We start from the raw sequence: 6053 nt of genomic DNA on the forward strand, positions 1-6053 counted from the left end.
ACCAGATCACAAAAACCACACACAAAAATACCTCTGAGAAGCAGGATACAGGCGACTTTCATTTTATTCCTTATGCCTCTCTCTTACCTGTGGTCTGCCACAATTGGGAATGCCTTCCCTCTCTGACAGCAAAGTGCCCTGATTCTTCCCCTTGCCATGAAACAGAAATCACAGGACACCAAGAGGCAGAAACCAGCCAGAGGCATGTACTCCCCTTTGCTGCCTTTGGTATTTCAAATCATCTCACTAAGCAAGCTTGACTCAGGAAGGGGCAGACAGAAAGCGAGATCATCCTTTCACACCTCCACCCTTATCCTCTCTTCCATGAAATCACAGGCAGGTTTCACAGTCTTTCTTGTCCCAAAGAAGGAAAGCCCTGGTCCAGAACTCCAGGCTCTCATCTTACTTAAAACTTGTGCTCCTCCAGCTTTAATCTCAGTTGGGCCTTTGGAGGTGGAAGGAAGGGTGGTTACTCTGTTCTTCCTTTCTCCTCCTCTCTGCATGCTAGGTCCTGTGTCTCCAGAGGTCACTGTGGTTGAGGAAGGCAGCGGGATAAAGGGTGTCAGGGCTCCCTGTTATCACCTGCCTCATGTTGGCTCTTTCTTTCAGGGAGCTTCTTCCATTTCCCTAGACATTCTCCCCTAGGGGCCTCCATCCACAGCTTCCTGAACGAGCTAGTTTATCTGTGGGGATCTCTCCATCCTCTGTATCTGCTCTCTCCTGGCCCTCCAGCCCACTCAAACTGTCAGGCTACCCACATCTGCAGGGGATCTATTTGGACAGAATCTCTCTCAAGGTGACCCAGGAGATCCCCTCCTCTGGGCACTTTCCTGGCCTTCAGGATACATGGTCATGATGGGAGATAAGGTGGGAGAATGCTCAGGCCCAGGTGGCTAAGGAGCCAGTCTCTTGGTTCTGCCTCTGGGGCCACCAGCACATCCCACCTTTCCCCTGGAGATGGGGGTGTCAGGTAGGAGTCAGCTCAATCCCTGTCCTCAGTTTGGGGAGGGGACTTGCCAATCTCCCCGAGTTGTTCTCTTGAAGTCCCTCACTGGGTAAGGGGGCTCATAAGCAGAACACACAGGAAAGCTCATCACAAGGACATGGAGTCAACAGCAAGGAAAGTTTATTCAAGAGGCAGACAAATGAGGAGATGGGAGGCTGGCGAAATCTGTCTCACCAACTGAGGTCAAAACAAGTTTGTACAATCGTAGGGGTTGGGATTACGTACATATTGATGAAAAGGGAGGGGAAACATGACTCTCCACGAGGAAGGATGGAGCATGCGCATTGAGCAAACATCTATGTCACATACATCCCATGTTCACTTTGGGATGCAGACAACATTAAGGTGATGTAGAATTCAACCCCTATCCCCCCAGAGGCCATCTGCAGGACAAGGAGAGGGTTCTGAACTGGATGAGGTCTTGGGCTGGTTATCTCAGGGATGGAGTGCAGGGCCTGGCTTGTTCGCAGGCTGGAGCCCCATCAGTGGTCATTAGTCCGGGTCTCCTCAGAGACAGCTAGTGGCTAGTGGGTTTGCTGGTGGGCTCTGAAAAGATACAAGAGCTGATTGAGGTGAAACTGGTTTCTGAAAAACAAGCTTTAAATTTCCTGTTAGTCTTCACCTCATTAATCCTGTGGGGCACGGCTTCTCCTGTGGGGGGAGAGAAAGCAGCGTTGTGCCCACCTACACCCTCCCCACCTTGCCACCCTGCCACCCTGCTCTCTGGAGTCACATCCCAGAGCCTGTTCCCAGCTTGCCCAGCTACTGCCTTTGCAAGTCTAGCACAGATATGTGTTTTTTTTTTAAGAAATATGACTTTTCTGTATTTCTCCCCAAACAGTGGCCTGAATAAATTACAAACTTATTTTGCTTTCACCCAATAAAATCAGAGGATGGGAATTTGGAGCTGGCCTGGTGCCTCCATGAGTATCCCCCTCTGCCTCTCTCAAGATCTGACCCATACTCTCACATCCTCAGGACAGTCGCCAGACCCCTGGTTTTCATACTTGTATTTCAAGCAGGAAATGGAAGAAAGGGACAGGCTAGAGGAATCAGCCTCCCTATACTCCCCTTAGTTTTGATCATGTGGCATGTCCACTACACTGCAAGGACCGCGGGGAAGTGCTTTCAGGGCTCGTTCCCTCAGCACTCTAGGTAAAGTGGGAAGAAAGGACAGTGACCCTCCGGAAGGAACCATGTGTCTCTGCCACAAGTTATCTAGCACTTAGCCTGAGGGTGGCCAGAGAGCACTAAGGCCTCCAGCCTTAAGTCAGGGAAAGCCTCCTTTCACAGCCTGTTTTAACACCGAGGCTGATGCTTGCCGCACTAATCCCAGCCACTCTCTGAAAGATAGGACTCCTCCAAGGCCTCAACTCTCACAGCCCACTTCGATGAGGAGAGGACAACCGATGTCTTCTCTAGACTTGTGGCTGAGGCTTCTTCATAAGCTCCACCAGGGGTTGAAGGTGGACATCCATGGAGAAAGGCAAGCGGCGAGGGTTGCCATGCTCTATCCCTTTTTGTTTTCTCTTGAGACATAAAATAAGGACTCAAGCCAACATTTAATCAAAGTATATTTTGTTACCTTAATCAGGATACCAGTAACCAAAATTTCCTTTAACTTTTAAACACACCAAACGAAAAACCAAGAAAAATTAGATAAAAGCTTCTGGGATACTGCACAATTATAAAACAAAGAGGGTGAACTGCAGGAAGATCCCAGCCCTGTACACATGGGGCAGAGCCAGCCAAGAGGCAGGGAGAGGCCAGAGCTGTCGTTCTGAGCAGCCCACTCGAGGATGGTTCCCAGTCTTCAGGAGGATGCTCAGCTTGGGGAACGCAAACCCTCATCCTGCTCCTTTTCGATTGAGAGCATTTTAGGATTGGACCAAAAGAAAGACTGTATTCCTTCGATGAAACCTCACAGGCCCTGAGCAGACACCTGCGGCTCCTCAGGGAAAGATGTTAACCTCTGCATTCATATCCAAAGCCTTCTTAATGGGATCTCATTCCCTTGTACTGTGGATCACCCAATGCCAGAAGAGAAATTTTTGAAATACGAAAATTACTTTTCGGCCTCAGAAAGGCTGTCTTTGAAAAGAGAACTGAGCTGATATAGGGGCCGGAGACCCAGAACTGCTTTTACTCAAAACCAGATTGAAGTGTTGGAAAATGTCTTTAGAGTAAACTGCTATCCCGGCATTGATATCAGAGAAGACTTAGCTTGGAAATTGAATCTAGAGGAAGACACAATCCAGATCTGATTCCAAAATCGGCATGCAAAGCTGAAAAGGTCCCACAGAGAATCACAGTTTCTAATGGTGAAAAAAAATTTCAACTCAAATCTCCTGGAAGAGATAGAAAACTAAACGTGTGAGATTATCTTACAATTGCAGAACATGAAGAATCGGTGGAAATACCAGGTTTTAAGAATGTGATGTTTCTTTTCTGCATTATACTGAATGCTGTCATTTTTTTCTTAAAATATATTGTAAATATTTGCTATTATAACGTGTTACCTATTATACTTGGGTACTTTAGTTATAATAAAGGCCTTTCCTATATATTTTAATAAGCATTTTCAGAAAAAGCCAGCTATTTTTTAAGTGAGCAAATTTAATCTAATAAATTAGTTCGCTAGAAAAAAATTATAAACCAAAGTAATAAGCTCTTTGCACAAAAGCCCTTTGGTCTCTGCAGACCTTTCCTTCTTCCCCACAGAAAGCCACTTGGGCTGGGCTGACACTATTCCATGGAACGTGGTCCCTGCCTAATCAGTCCACATGCCTACCATGGAAAGGAAAACTCCTTGGAAAGAAGATTGTCTCCAAAGACTTTTCTCTTGCCTACCCCCCCCCACCCATTTTTTTTAAGAATCAAGATTTATTCTGATTTCTAGGCATTTATCTTTTGTCCTCTAAAAGTAAAAATGTTTTCTCAAAATAATTTCCTTGAGCATAGGAATTCAATAAACATCTAAAAAATTTTTTGAATACTCTGATGCACTTTAATATTCTTTATTATTATTATTATGTTAAGAACACTTTTTTTGAAGATTTTATTTATTTATTCATGAGAGGCAGAGAGAGAGGCAGAGACACAGGCTGAGAGAGAAGCAGGTTCCATGCAGGGAGCCTGACACAGGACTCAATCCCGGGTCTCCAGGATCACACCCTGGACTGAAGGCGGCACTAAACCACTGAGCCACCTGGGGCCACCCCTATGTTAAGAACACTTAACATGAGATCTACCATCTTGACAAATTTTTAAGCACACAATATTATTGACTGTAGGTGCCATTTGTACAGCAGACCTCTGCAACTGGGGCTTTCATGGCTCCTCTCACCTCCTCATAAATAACAGTGTATTCCTTTTGTATTCACACATTTTTAGGAGAAAATGGTTTACAAGGATTCTATTATGAAAAGTTTGCACTCAGAGTCAGAGTGAGGGCACCACCGGTCTGCTCTCCAGCCAAGAGTACAGTTCCACTGGGGAGACTTCCCCACCAGCCCACCAGCCCTGCCCAGGATAGAAGGGGAATCAATAGAGTCTGGACCACAGAAGATGATAAATCCAGACTAAACAAGGAAAGAAATAATTCCTGCAGCCAGCCTCAATGAGAGGTTTTACTGGACATTTATACAGATGAGAATTTACCCATTTTCTCAAAGTCTGAAAAAAAAATTCATACATATCAAACTTCAGAGCTGTCACGGAAAGTCATTTTTTTCTTTTATTGCAATTTATCATCTTTGTTCACGGTTCTTGGTGTATTCCATCTTTCTGCCTTGTCTTGAGTCAGTTTTGATCATTTGTAATTTTTTAATGAAATCTTCCAGTTTTTCAAGGTTTCAAATCTATCAGGCTAGAGTTTGATGTGGTGTGCATTTATGACACACGTAGTGCCTCTGTTGGTTGAAATAATGTCTTTCTCATTCCAATGTAAAAATTATCTCTCTCATGGCTTAATTATCTATACTGCTAGCAGGCCACAGTCGATAATTTAGGGGGTTCCGTTTCTGTTGTATTGATCACTGGTCTCACAAGGCTTTGTCCATGAGCTGACCTATGTGTAGACTACACATCAGTGTTTCCTTGACCCTGTACATCTACTGCCATTACTACTCAATATTTTTTTTAGATCCACTTACTTTTTTTAAAACTTTACAAACTTGGTAGTTTTCACTTCTGCTCTGTTTCAGCCCCAAGTGAGTGTACTGCAATATGATCCTAGCACCAACTACCCTGAGTTAGTTGCCGGCCCCACAGGTAAAGGCAAGGTCCTCCACAAGCCTGACCCACTTCACATGCCACCCGGACTTCTGGTCAATCATCTAAAAATTCAAGGCTTCCCATGAACCTCTCAGTTTCAATAATTTGTTAAAACCACTCAGTAATTCATGGAAAAGGCTATCCTTGGGGCCACAGCTTCATTATAAAAGGGGACAGACCGGGAGCAGCCAAATGAAGAGATGCATAGTTCAAGGCAGAGGGATGAAAGGGGGACACAGATCTTCTGTGCCCTCTCCTCTTGGAACTCTCCCAGCACATTGCATCAGTTCAGCAACCAGGAGGACCCATCTAGCCACAGGGCAGGGTTTTTATCAGAGTCTCATTATGTAGGCACTAGTGATTAGATCATTGACCACATGATTGAACTATGTCTCCAGTCCCTCTCCCCTCCCAGAGGTTGGGCAGGGAAGGTCCAATCTTCTAATTGAGTGCTTGGCCTTTCTGATGACCAGCCCACATCCTGAAGCTATCAAGGGCCCACTAGGAATCACACATTAGCATAACAAAGACACTCCTAATCACTCAGGAAACTGGAAGTGATTTTGAGACTCTGTGCCAGAAACTGGGGATAAAGACTAGCTATATTTAGTATCCTACAACTTAATTTCTTATCCAAGCAAATCATATATTTGGTATTAACAAATATTTATTGAGCACCTACAACATACCAGACATTGTTCGAGGCCTTGAGAATACACCAGTGAACAGAACCAACAAGAAGCCTTGCTTTCATGGAGTTTACGTTCTCACA

The 6053-nt window shown here is 44.9% G+C and overlaps 1 pseudogene; it reads left to right on the forward strand.

Moving 5' to 3' along the window:
• Nucleotides 1-2805: 2805 nt before the first annotated feature.
• Nucleotides 2806-3375, forward strand: LOC144291075 (homeobox expressed in ES cells 1 pseudogene; annotated as a pseudogene).
• The last annotated feature ends 2678 nt before the right edge of the window (nucleotides 3376-6053 follow it).

The sequence above is a fragment of the Canis aureus genome, chromosome 19 (genome assembly GCF_053574225.1).
Source record: "Canis aureus isolate CA01 chromosome 19, VMU_Caureus_v.1.0, whole genome shotgun sequence".
Lineage (NCBI taxonomy): Eukaryota > Metazoa > Chordata > Mammalia > Carnivora > Canidae > Canis > Canis aureus.